Below are 13,388 nucleotides of genomic sequence, written 5' to 3' on the forward strand. Positions count from 1 at the left end.
GATTTTTTTAAAAAAAATATTTAAAAAATGGGATTTTTGATAAAATGCTTTTTGAGGAAAAAACCTGTCTCAAGATAGTTTTAATTAAGATACATTGTAGCTCAAAGATATCTCATCATAGAATAGGGATTATAAATTCTGATTCTACAGTATGAGACAATATATTCATGTAACGTTTAAGAAAAGTTTTGTAAATGAGTTCCAATATGTAAGGGGACTGTTGCCCCCTTACTAACATTCAGTGGGGGTGTTTTGGTTGGCTAGCTCCCAGTACTAAAAGGGGAAGGGTCTATGGGAAACCAGGACCCTGAGACTGATAGTCCTCAGGAACAATGGGGAGAGGCCAATGCTCCTGGTCAGCCTGAATGACAGGCTAATCAGAGAGTCAGGAGGCCAGGGAGGTCCTGTCCTCGTTCTCCGTGTGAGTTGGATTTTCCTGGGTCAGACAGAGTGGGGCTGACCTAAGGAGAAGCAGGGGCCCAAGCTAAGCTGGGGAGCAGAGCTGGGCCAGATCCAGAGGGACCAGAAAAGCAGCCCAGAGAGAGCAGACCCTGTCCTGGGAGCAGAGCTGCAGCCCCAAAGCCAGAGGCACAGCCCAGAGAGAGCAGACTGGCCCTGGGAGCAGAGCTGCAGCAACCAGAGCCAGAGGGGCTAGAAAGCAGCCCAGGAAGCAGGTCAGTGCTGGGAGCAGAGTCACAGAAGCAGCCTGCAGAGCAGACCTGTCCTGGGAGCAGAGCTGCAGCAACCAGAGCCAGAGGGGCCAGAGAAGCAGCCCAGGGAGCTGGAGGCAGAGCAGCAGCAGCAGCCCGGCAGAGACCGAGTGGAGCAGCTGGGGCTGGAGCAGTCTGGAGCTGGGCGCGGTGAGCAGCTGGGGAGAGCGAGGGGACCCTGGGCAGCAGGTCCAGCACAGGGAGACGTCTCAGCCAAGAGGCTCTGCAGGCCAGACTTGGATCGTAACCCCGACGGGGCGGGGGTGACACTGGGAAGAAGGGTCCTACCACTTAGAGCCTGAGAGCGTGTGGCCACCACCATAGCGAGTGTCCAACCCACAGCATCCCTGCAGCACAAGGCCTGGGACTTACAAGGAACAGACTGTGAACTGCCCTGACGTTCCAGAGACACTGTTTGTGATGTTCCCTGCCACAGAGCGGGGTGATGTGTTTCCTTTAACCTCTCCCATTTTTCCTTATTCTTTTTACAATTAATTGTTGATTAATTAACTTGCATTTGCTTTAACTTGTATGTAATGGTCAGTGGGTCAGAGAAGTGCCCAGTGCAGAGAGAGGGGTGGGACACCCTAGTGGGGACACCCTAGCCCCTGTCCTAGTTGACCACAGCAGGGTTGGGGGTCGAGCCTCCCAGGAATCCTGGGCCCAGCCTTGTTGGGGTTACGAGGACTCTGCCAGACAGGAGAGTGGAAGGGGAGTCCTCAAGGGCAGGGAGGCCACTGGGTAAAGGAGGTGGGAGCGAGGACTCAGATCCTTTCACTAGCCCACTTCCCCGGGGTAGTGCAGAAGCCAGGAAAGTTCCCCACAATAGTGGGACTATTGCCCCGCTTACAAATAGTTCATGGATTAGGGACCCAATTTTAAGGGGTTCCAGCAGCTTCTGTATAGATTATTTAGGTTAATCTTTCTATCTACCCAATGGGACTCAGTGCTCAGTCTAGAAGATACCATCAGAGATGCTTAGTTTTGCAGTTCTCAAACTGTGGATTTGTGTCTCCAGAGATAACATGCTTGTTAACCGCAAAACTGTTCTAAAATAAATAAATATAGAGAAGTGAGAAATACTAGACCTCAACCCTATTGTCCCTCTGAAAATTTGTGTACACAGAGTCAATCCCTTACCTCTCTCTAAAAGTGCAAAGTTTCAAAAAGTTCAATGAATAGAAGATTGTTGGGGGCAGAATAGATCTGGACCAGGAGAAGAAGTCTGGAGATAAATGTGAGAAGCGAGGGACATATGCTTGTTTCGTTAAAATGTTATGTTTGCTGTTGAAAATAATCCAGAATACTTAATGTTGTTGTTTTAGTTAAATAAAACAATTTAAATGTCTGTCTGGTGATGTTCTCCTCCTAATACAGCATGGCAAGAAAATCCTCCAAATATTAATGATTAACTTGTTGAATTGGAGATAGTGCACCTCCCAATGACTTCATAAATACCTGCTTCAATGACCTTTGATAAATGAAATAACCAATCATTCATTTTATGATATAGCTGTAAAACTAATCTGAAAAGTTTTCAAAATAAATCACTGTTTAAAAATGTATAGCGTGTACCTTCTAAAAATGAAACCTACATCTATCTCTGAGTTGTGAAGAATATGTATTAAGGTTATAACAACCAACAAGAATGCACTGTTACGTAGAAAACCATGATTAAATCGAGTCTTCCTGACTAGTGATTTAAATCATGATTTAAATCAGTTTGATTTAAATCAAATCCACCCTGTTGTAAAATAAATGGATTTGAATATAAATACTGTACTTACATTTCAGTGTATCGTAGATAGAGCAATATAAACAAGCCACTGACTGTATGAAATTTTAGTTTGTACTGACTTCGCTAGTGCATTTTATGTAGCCTGTTGTAAAATTAGGCAAATATCTGGATGAGCTGATGTACCCATTGGAAGATCTCTCCGCCTTTGTCTGCCCCCCTCTCCGCTTCTTCTTTCTCCCACTCCTTCTTCCCTCTTTCGGCTTCTGCTCTTCTGCCCTACATGTCCCTGCCAGTCACTATGCGTACCCCTGGTTGAGAACCATTGCTGTACAAGACACAGGCAGAGACCATCCCTGCACTGTGACACTTACAGTTTAACAGAAACAGTGGTCACTCGGTAGAGTGAGAGGGCTATGGAATTGACTTGTTATCCCAATCCTAAGTGTTAAAAAAAAATCACACCTCAGGCTCCAAAAGAGATTGGCTTAAAAATCATTAAAAATAATACAGTTTTGGGTCTTTTTATTTTCCTTCTGATTTCTGAGCTTCCGGGGGTCATGTCTGCAAGTTTTTCTCTCCAACCATGACCAAGGTGAGAAATGTACTTAAAGAAGAAAAACAAATGAGATTCTCACATAATCACAGGCCCCTAGGGGCTAGGACTTTAAGAACATCAAACATCACTTGGCAATAAATGGCAACGACCGGCAATGCCCTGGGATGCCCGGAGTAAGGGATCACCCTCTCTTGATCCTCATATGCTTCCACAGATTCTCCATTCATTTAAGCTGTCAGAGAGCCACCGGCTACCCCCAGGATAATTTGCTATTTAGAGCGCTCTTCTACACAAGAGATTGGTCAGTGGCAGACCCGTGAGCCAAATTCCTCTCATGGAAGTTCTACAATGGGGATCAAAGCTACCATCATCTTAAATGTGGAGTAACAGTGTGCAAAGAATACAGGTCCCAGTCTGGTGTTCTAGCCCTGCTGTCTCTGCCATCTGCTATATCGCAGATGATGATTCTGCTCCAATTTAGGCATGTTTGCTGTGCATATTGCTGCTAACGATTAGCCTCCCTTGTTAATGGAGCAGAATAACCTGAGTTTCATGCCTGCCGACAACTGCAAAGTCCATATGGTGGTGGTGTGCACAGCACCTGACAGCCAGGAGGTCTGTTATGGCCGCAGATTATTACAACTCCTCTAACCTACACGTCCCTGCCAGTCACTTTTGCATTCAGCCATGAAGGAAACCCACAAGCAGAGCCTGATTCTCCTCTCAATATACACCAGTCTAAATCAGAGGAACTCCAGTGAAGTCAATGGGGGACACGGGTGTAAACCTGGGGTAAGGGAGTGGGACGCTTGAGCTTTCCTTGGCAAACTCTACCTCTGAACTCCAAAATCAAGGAACGAGTTTCTGCAGCAGGATAAAGACAGACTCCGGACGCCGCACCTTGAAATGGGTTAGAAAATCATTAAAGAACCAACAACAGATTTTTAAGCAAACCTGTTGCAACGTGCTGCAGGTTGTGATGTGTACATTCCCGCGTCTAGGGCACAGCTGCATTTAGGAGGTAGCAGAAGGATATTTCATACAAAATGGGTACAAATAAGTTTGAGATCCTCATTTCACTGCAAAGGCCATCGCTTCACGCAGGGCCTGGAAAGCGATCTGAGACGCAGAACTTTATTTTGTAATTGAACTGTGTTAATGAGAGAATCACAACAGGGCCATGAGGCTGGTGACTTCAGCAATTCTGGGGCTCGAGCCAAGGAGATCCTAAGACAAAGCAGCCAAGGAGATTTTAAAGGCTTAGGAAACTTTTAAAATAAATGTAATTCCATACTCTCCGTATTTCTCTTCCCTCATTCTTTATTATGAATATAGTTGGAATCAGACACCTCCATTGCTGTCTGGGGCTCCACAGATGCCACGATGCTGGCCACAGATTGTCCTGCTCCAAAATCTCAGGGCCCTGACACCTGAGCCAGGAGTGGCAGAAGCACCCTACAGGTATGGGGGGGGGGGGCTACAGGCACCCGAACCATGGCCCCATTCCCTGAGGCCCCACCCCCATTTGCTCCTCTCTGCCCCCTCACCCCCATCACTCACACTTATGGCTAGCATGGCCCCCTGGTCCCTCTGTTCTGGTGCCCTTGACCTGAGCTAAAGGAGAGTCTCCTTTTGGAGACACTGTACAGCCATGTCACGTAGGCCTTGGGGATTTTAGCAAAATATTCCCAATGAGTTATCACCAGTGGGAATTTTTTTACTAAAAGTCCTTGCTGCAGAGTCTTTTGAGGGGCATTTTTATGAAGGGGATATTTGATGTATCAGAGCTGCGTTTGGCTGGGATGACTTCTGCTTTGTTGTCATTTGAAATTTTGTATAGCCTTTTCTTTAATAAAGGAGAAGTGGCCTAAATATTGATGCTGTCCAACTGGCACAAAGCACATTGTGAAGAGAAATGTTTTTATATTCCTTTTAATGTAAAGTACATTTATATGTCAACAGCCCCCAGAGGGGCTGGGCGCTGAAATGGATCAGCATTATGCCAGTGCCTGAGAATCAGGATGTGAAACTGGTCTGAGAAAGAAGATGAAATTTACCATTCTGGACTCAGTATCCCAGCTGAGAAAATGCAAAAGAGTTAACGAAACTGCAGATGCAGCATTGCCCATTCTTGCAATGGTCTCAAGAGTCTTGCAATTGGGGTCGGGGCTGGGCGGGGGGTTCTTAAAGTCCTTGATTGCTGGAATCATGTGGCTATCTGAAAATCTCAGCTTTCATTAAACAAAAAAAGTAAATTTCCAGCCCTCCTGGCTGCAGAGAAAAACCCCAGGGGGTGTGAACCCTAAAGTCTCCAACATCAGAAGACAAATAAAAAGAACCCCACATTTATGATTTTTTGGAATTTCAGCATTTTTGAGCCCATCTGAAGATGTCCAGGGTCTGACTCGTGATTTGGAGTTAGCAATACTGCAGAGGCAAAACTGCAGATGAGGTTTTAAAAACCACTCAGTTTGAACAATCTGAGGTGTTATTAGTAACAGACAAGGAATTTGGAGGTTTTAGGCTATAATTTTTACCTTGTGAGGATCACTTTAAAAAGATAGATGGAGGGTTGGGGTGAGGTCAGTTGGGGATTAAATCTAGGAACTTTGGCTCATTATTTATATCATACCAAAAGTGTCTCAATGAGTATTAAACGGGCTCTCACTCCAATTTCTCCTGATGACACGGATTGGTTACCTCACCACCTGAAAAACGCTGTGCCAGGCTATACATGGCTGAGTCATTCCCATTACCTGGAGTAAAATTAAACCGTGCACAGAGCGGCATTAATGGTTTCCTTTAATTACCTTTCTAAGTGCTTAGAGCTGAGAATTTCTCCATTGCTGTCAGCACACCAGGCCGGTGCATTTTCACACAGGGCCAAGTGAATCCGGGTGCAGCTGATTCGACAGCTTCTTGGGGAGGGAAGGATGAGGCATAAAGTTGAACAAACCTGAGTCAGCAAAAGAAAGTCCCAGAGGATGGTTTATGGCTCTGCTCTGGTGCAAAACGATAACTCCTGGTTTGATATTTTGTGTCACATTTTGGCCCATAAATCCGTGACTAAAGGCTGCAGATCATCCATATTTCAGCCTCTCGTCCACTGTCACGTGGGACTGTTAACTCAGCATTCATTACAGAGTCCAGTGGGAAGGAAACAGCCCGTCTCCATCAGGCTAGATTGCCTACCCCAGAATTACTCCCCAAAAGATCAAAGGGCTATAAAAACTGAAAGCTTCCTGCTAACCAACGCCCGATTTCAGGGTTCTGGGTTTCCCGTACATTCACTAATAACATCACAACTGACATGTAGAGCAGGACCAGAGTGAAATGCCTTACATTGCTTTAAGTTTTAGTGATAGCAACAATTATTTCCAGGGAAACACACAACATCGGACTCGTGTCTTAGGCCAGGTCAGCCACTTGGCACTAGGGGGCCTGAGTCTTCATTGTCCTGCATCTTGTGTTGTCATTTATACCTGTGCACGAATGGAGAGTGTGGATTTTATAGCACTTTATACTCACTGGGCCCATAGTTTACAATGCGGGGGGGGGGGGGGGTTGACAACACAAAGTGTAAGGAAGTGGAAAATCCAGGCTGGAAATGGGAGAACATGATTTACTTTAGATTAAAGGGGAAAACAACACAAGAAGAAAGACCAAATGCACAGCTTCTGTGAGAGAGAGCACAGTGTGTTTATTATCTTCTGGCCAACAGGCAGCATGGGAAAGGAACACAAAATGGCAGATGCCCCCAGCAGACTATTCGCAATTTAAAGGAGCAGTTACACAGTTACACTCCCAAGGTTGCTTTCTACTAACTCGATAGTAACTGTATCATAGAAACCGTATTACAGAGGACGAGGCACCAACCAAGGACATTTACTGACTGTTCCTTAGTTAGAAAAATCATCGTCATCCTCAGCAATCCCTTGATTCGAGGATGATCTCTACCACGGATTTACATATGGGTCCTGAGATGACCCATCTGGAGCTCCAGATCCGCCCGCAGCAGGTACAGACATTTCCTGGTGGGTCAGCTGCCTGCTGGGAGAAAGTTCTTTCTGTGCCACATTTAAAACATAACTTTCCTTATTTGGGCTGAGATTTCCAGACTACCGTCTCAAACCTGTATAGAGCCAGTGCCAGGATCACAGCCTATGTCTGTCAGGTTTCAGAGATTTATCAATTCTCAGGCAGAAGAGAGAATTGTGATCCTCTAGTCTGACCTCCTGCATGATACAGGCCATAGAACTTCCCCAAAATAATTCCTAGAGTAGATCTTCTAGAGAAATATCCAGTCAGGATTTTAAAATGGTCAGTGATGGAATCCATCATGACCCTTGGTAAATTGTTCCAGTGGTTCATTACTCTCACTATTAAAAATTTACACCTTATTTCCTGTTGGAGTGTCCAGCTTCAACTTCCTGCCATTGGTTCACATTAGACCTTTCTCTGCTAGACTGAACAGCCCATTATTAAATATTTGTCCCTCAGGTAGGTACTTATAGGTTGTGATCAAGTCACCCCTTGATTACAGTTTAACCTTCTCTTTGTTAAGCGAAATAGATTAAGCTCCTTGAATCTATCACTGTACAGCAGGTTTTTTAATCCTTTAATTGTTCTTATGGCTCTTCTTTGAACTCTCTCCAGCTTAACAACATCCTTCTTGAAGTGTGGACACCAGAACTGGACACAGGATCCCAGTGGTGGTCGCACCAGTGCCAAGTACAGGGGTAAAATCACCTCTCTGCTCCTACTCCAGATTCCCTTGTTTATGGCATCCCAGGATCCCATTAGCTCTTTCCACCACAGTGCCACATTGGGAGCTCACATTCAGCTGATTATCTACAGTAACCTCCAAAGCCTTTTCGGAGTCACTGCTTCCTGGATAGAGTCCGCATCCGGTATGTCTGGCCGAAGTTCTTTGTTCCTAGATGCAGACATTTACATTTCATAGAATCATAGAATCATAGAATATCAGGGTTGGAAGGGACCCCAGAAGGTCATCTAGTCCAACCCCCTGCTCAAAGCAGGACCAATTCCCAGTTAAATCATCCCAGCCAGGGCTTTGTCAAGCCTGACCTTAAAAACCTCTAAGGAAGGAGATTCTACCACCTCCCTAGGTAACGCATTCCAGTGTTTCACCACCCTCTTAGTGAAAAAGTTTTTCCTAATATCCAATCTAAACCTCCCCCACTGCAACTTGAGACCATTACTCCTCGTTCTGTCATCTGCTACCATTGAGAACAGTCTAGAGCCATCCTCTTTGGAACCCCCTTTCAGGTAGTTGAAAGCAGCTATCAAATCCCCCCTCATTCTTCTCTTCTGCAGGCTAAACAATCCCAGCTCCCTCAGCCTCTCCTCATAAGTCATGTGTTCCAGTCCCCTAATCATTTTTGTTGCCCTTCGCTGGACTCTCTCCAATTTATCCACATCCTTCTTGAAGTGTGGGGCCCAAAACTGGACACAGTACTCCAGATGAGGCCTCACCAATGTCGAATAGAGGGGAACGATCACGTCCCTCGATCTGCTCGCTATGCCCCTACTTATACATCCCAAAATGCCATTGGCCTTCTTGGCAACAAGGGCACACTGCTGACTCATATCCAGCTTCTCGTCCACTGTCACCCCTAGGTCCTTTTCTGCAGAACTGCTGCCTAGCCATTCGGTCCCTAGTCTGTAGCTGTGCATTGGGTTCTTCCGTCCTAAGTGCAGGACCCTGCACTTATCCTTATTGAACCTCATCAGATTCCTTTTGGCCCAATCCTCCAATTTGTCTAGGTCCTTCTGTATCCTATCCCTCCCCTCCAGCGTATCTACCACTCCTCCCAGTTTAGTATCATCCGCAAATTTGCTGAGAGTGCAATCCACACCATCCTCCAGATCATTTATGAAGATATTGAATAAAACCGGCCCCAGGACCGACCCCTGGGGCACTCCACTTGATACCGGCTGCCAACTAGACATGGAGCCATTGATCACTACCCGTTGAGCCCGACAATTTAGCCAGCTTTCTACCCACCTTATAGTGCATTCATCCAGCCCATACTTCCTTAACTTGCTGACAAGAATACTATGGGAGACCGTGTCAAAAGCTTTGCTAAAGTCAAGAAACAATACATCCACTGCTTTCCCTTCATCCACAGAACCAGTAATCTCATCATAAAAGGCGATTAGATTAGTCAGGCATGACCTTCCCTTGGTGAATCCATGCTGGCTGTTCCTGATCACTTTCCTCTCATGCAAGTGCTTCAGGATTGATTCTTTGAGGACCTGCTCCATGATTTTTCCAGGGACTGAGGTGAGGCTGACTGGCCTGTAGTTCCCAGGATCTTCCTTCTTCCCTTTTTTAAAGATTGGCACTACATTAGCCTTTTTCCAGTCATCCGGGACTTCCCCGGTTCGCTACGAGTTTTCAGAGATAATGGCCAGTGGCTCTGCAATCACAGCCGCCAATTCCTTCAGCACTCTCGGATGCAACTCGTCCGGCCCCATGGACTTGTGCACGTCCAGCTTTTCTAAATAGTCCCTAACCGCCTCTATCTCCACAGAGGGCTGGCCATCTCTTCCGCATTTTGTGATGCCCAGCGCAGCAGTCTGGGAGCTGACCTTGTTAGTGAAAACAGAGGCAAAAAAAGCATTGAGTACATTAGCTTTTTCCACATCCTCTGTCACTAGGTTGCCTCCCTCATTCAGTAAGGGGCCCACACATTCCTTGGCTTTCTTCTTGTTGCCAACATACCTGAAGAAACCCTTCTTGTTACTCTTGACATCTCTGGCTAGCTGCAGCTCCAGGTGCGATTTGGCCCTCCTGATATCATTCCTACATGCCCGAGCAATATTTTTATACTCTTCCCTGGTCATATGTCCAACCTTCCACTTCTTGTAAGCTTCTTTTTTATGTTTAAGATCCGCTAGGATTTCACCATTAAGCCAAGTTGGTCGCCTGCCATATTTACTATTCTTTCGACTCATCGGGATGGTTTGTCCCTGTAACCTCAACAGGGATTCCTTGAAATACAGCCAGCTCTCCTGGACTCCTTTCCCCTTCAAGTTAGTCTGTATTAAAACGCATATTGTTCACTTGGGCCCAGTTTACCTAGCAATCCACATCGCTCTGTGTCAGTGACCTGTCCTCTTCATTATTTACCACGCCCCCAACGTCTGTGGCATCTGCCAAACGTATGCAGTGCAGTCGTCGCTGGGTCGGTCCCAGGATATTAGGGAGACAAGGTGGGTGAGGTCATATCTTTTATTGGACCGATCTCAGTGATGATTTTATGTTTTCACTTATAAAGATGTTAAATAACGTAGGACCAGGAACTGATCCCCATGGGGCCAGCCAATGCCATTTGGCTTTCTGGCTTTCCATAAATGGAAAGACTCCTATTGACTTCACTGGGCTTGGATCAGGCCCTAAAGGAGTTGCCGTGTTGTTCAGAAGGATGGCTGCTATTGGTGGCTGAAATGGTGAGCGACCATCAACAGAAGCTGGACACGTGCAAAATCCCCTTATAGTGCGAATGGCAGAGATGATGGGACACTTTCTCAGCCCTGGTACAGCTGTTCTGTGCCACTCTGGTGGCAAAATCACCCTTACAGGGAGCAAAACAAACTTCGGCAAAGTGACCCACTCACATCATCAGTGGTATTGAGTCCTGACTGCAGCCGGCCCTTCAGCCCCTGTGGCAGTTTGTAACATTTTGTGCACCTGTCCTGATGTTTTAATTGTATTAGAGTTTAACAACTGGCCTGTTCAGTCCCCCACACCCACCGCCTAGCGTCATGGCAATAGGTGTATATTTAGGGGTCTGACGGTCCTCACTCAGGGGTTGGTTGGTCGGGTAGTGGCACCTAGTGATCAGACTAAGGCTGCTACCTCCCACTCCATCGGGCTCCCACCCAGGGCCCTTTGAGGACTATCTATGATCTGATGGCTGAGGCTGCTCAAGTGTGCCCCCCGCCCCCCAGCTCACTTCCTGTCTCCGCCCCCGGCTATTGTCCCAAAGTCACTGTCTCGGTTAAGGCAGTGTGCAGGGCATCTGCTGACCACAAGGCACTTTCCGGTGCTGTCATGCACTGGTAGCTCTTTTTCTCCTTCCAGGTTATGACCCCCCCCCATCTCCTGGGCCAGCTCAGGCCCAGGGCTTTCCCTGCTGGGGTAGTCCAAACAACAAATAAAGGGAATTCCCAAAGTCCAGAGTTCCTAGGAGCAGGAGAGTGGCGTGCTTCCCTCTCTGGCTGTCTCTGAGGCAGGTCTTTCCTTGGAGGGACCTCCGGGCAGGTGTCTTAGGGAGAGATTCGCCTTCCCTTCATTCTCCTCTGCTGGAGCTGCAGGTCTGTTCTCTTCCCTGGTCTGCCCCCAAATGAGCTGTTCCCCTGCCTTTTAACTCCTCCTCCAGATGGAGGATTTGCTCCAGGTGTGGAGGGGTGGGGTCCAGAGTAGTTCCTTAACACCTTGTGGCCCAGTGTGGGGTTTGTACACCCCGTCACAAGAGGAGTGTGTTATATCCTATATAGACAATACCTAGCTCTTTGGTAGAGCTTTTCATCAGTCGATCGCAAAGCGCTTTGCCAAGGAGCCCAATATCATTATACCTTTCTTATACATGGGGAAACTGAGGCATGGGGAGATGAAGTGATGTGACTTGCTCATGCTCACTCAGGAAGCTGAGCCAGGAATAGACTCCAGTTCTCCTGAGTCCCAGTCCAGTGCTCTTTCCACTAGGCCACAGACCTTTTCACTAGACCTGGCTGAAGAGTCATTGTCCAGTCCATGAGCTGACAAATTTTTGCCAGTTTGGGGGCTGAATTTATTTAAGAATTCAATTTTTCTGGTATTCATCCAACTCTGGAGCTGCTCGAACATGGCCCCGATCCTGCAAATAGCATCACACAGGTAGACCCTGCAAGGCGCTTCACTGATTCTGCTCAAGTGGTCTTTGCAGGATTGGGACACATATTTACACAATAACTTATGCAACAAATATTTTCTCTGGTATTTGACCAATTTATTAATTCTCAGTCAATGCACAGGTGTTACCTTCCAGTGCAGATTCCAGAGGACCTCAGCAAAAGACATGGGAACACCTAGGCAGCCAGCAAGACCAGAGTGCAATCAGAATACGTACATGGATTCAGGACTCTGAGGGATCACTAGCCAGAATGAGTGGTCCATGAACTCATGATAACAGGAAGCTTCAGACTGGAATGAGCAGCATTTTGGGGACAAAACAGAACTAGGGAGGGAGCCTTTGTCTTGGATTCCAAACAAGTCTTTTCAGGCAGAACGTGCTTTCGCCGAGATTTTCACTGAAAACTCCCATACCCTGTGTGGCTAGAATCAACAGATCTCAACATGCACCCCCTTTCCAACTTGTCTCATACAAGGCAGACATCAAATCAACAGCAGCATCCATCCCAAGGCGAAGTTTACCTTGACTCTTTGGGTTGGCCTTTTAAATCTGTTTCTCTTTCCCTGACTTCTTTGCATGGTATGGTTACTCGTTTTAAAGCTTATCTTTTCAACCAAAATATGAAGTTCCAACATAAAACCATAGTTATACCAGGACTGTAATAGGAAACAAATTAAAACAAACAGAGCAATAACTGTTAGCTATTTCTTCTCATCATGCCTTTATTGGGGAATATGCAGATTACATAGGAACATAAGAATGGCCATACTAGGTCAAACCAAAGGTCCATCTAGCCCAGTATCCTGTCTTCTGACAGTGGCCAATGCCAGGTGCCCCAGAGGGAATGAACAGAACAGGTAATCACCAAGTGATCTATCACCTGTCGCCCATTCCTAGCTTCTGGCAAACAGAGGCTAGTGACGCCATCCCTGCCCATCCTGGCTCATAGCCATTAATGGACCTTTCCTCCATGAACTTATCTAGTTCTTTTTTGAACCCTGTTATAGCCTTGGCCTTCACAACATCCTCTGGCAAGGAGTTCCACAGGTTGACTGTGTGTTGTGTGAAGAATTACTTCCTTTTGGGTTAGATTAGTGGGAATATTTCCAGTTCTATTTCTTGACCAGCAGGTGGTGCTTGGAACATACCAGGAATTCTGAGCAGGGCAGGTCTACACTAAAAATGCTCTGCACCGATGGAGTTGTGCTGCCAGATCGCTGTACTGAAGATGCTCCTGTGCCGAATGGAGAGGGCTGTCCCATCGGCGTCATTAATCCACCTCCCCGAGAGGCAGTAGCTGTGTCGAGGGGAGAAGCTCTCCCATTGACTTAGTGCTGTCCACACCACGGGTTTGGTTGCTATTACTATGTCGCTCGGGGGGGTGGATCTTTCACACCCCCGAGTGACTCAGTTATACTGAGATAAGTCTGTAGTGCAGACCCGACCTCAGTTCTCATTTAATC

Source organism: Lepidochelys kempii, chromosome 1, assembly GCF_965140265.1.
Source record: "Lepidochelys kempii isolate rLepKem1 chromosome 1, rLepKem1.hap2, whole genome shotgun sequence".
Lineage (NCBI taxonomy): Eukaryota > Metazoa > Chordata > Testudines > Cheloniidae > Lepidochelys > Lepidochelys kempii.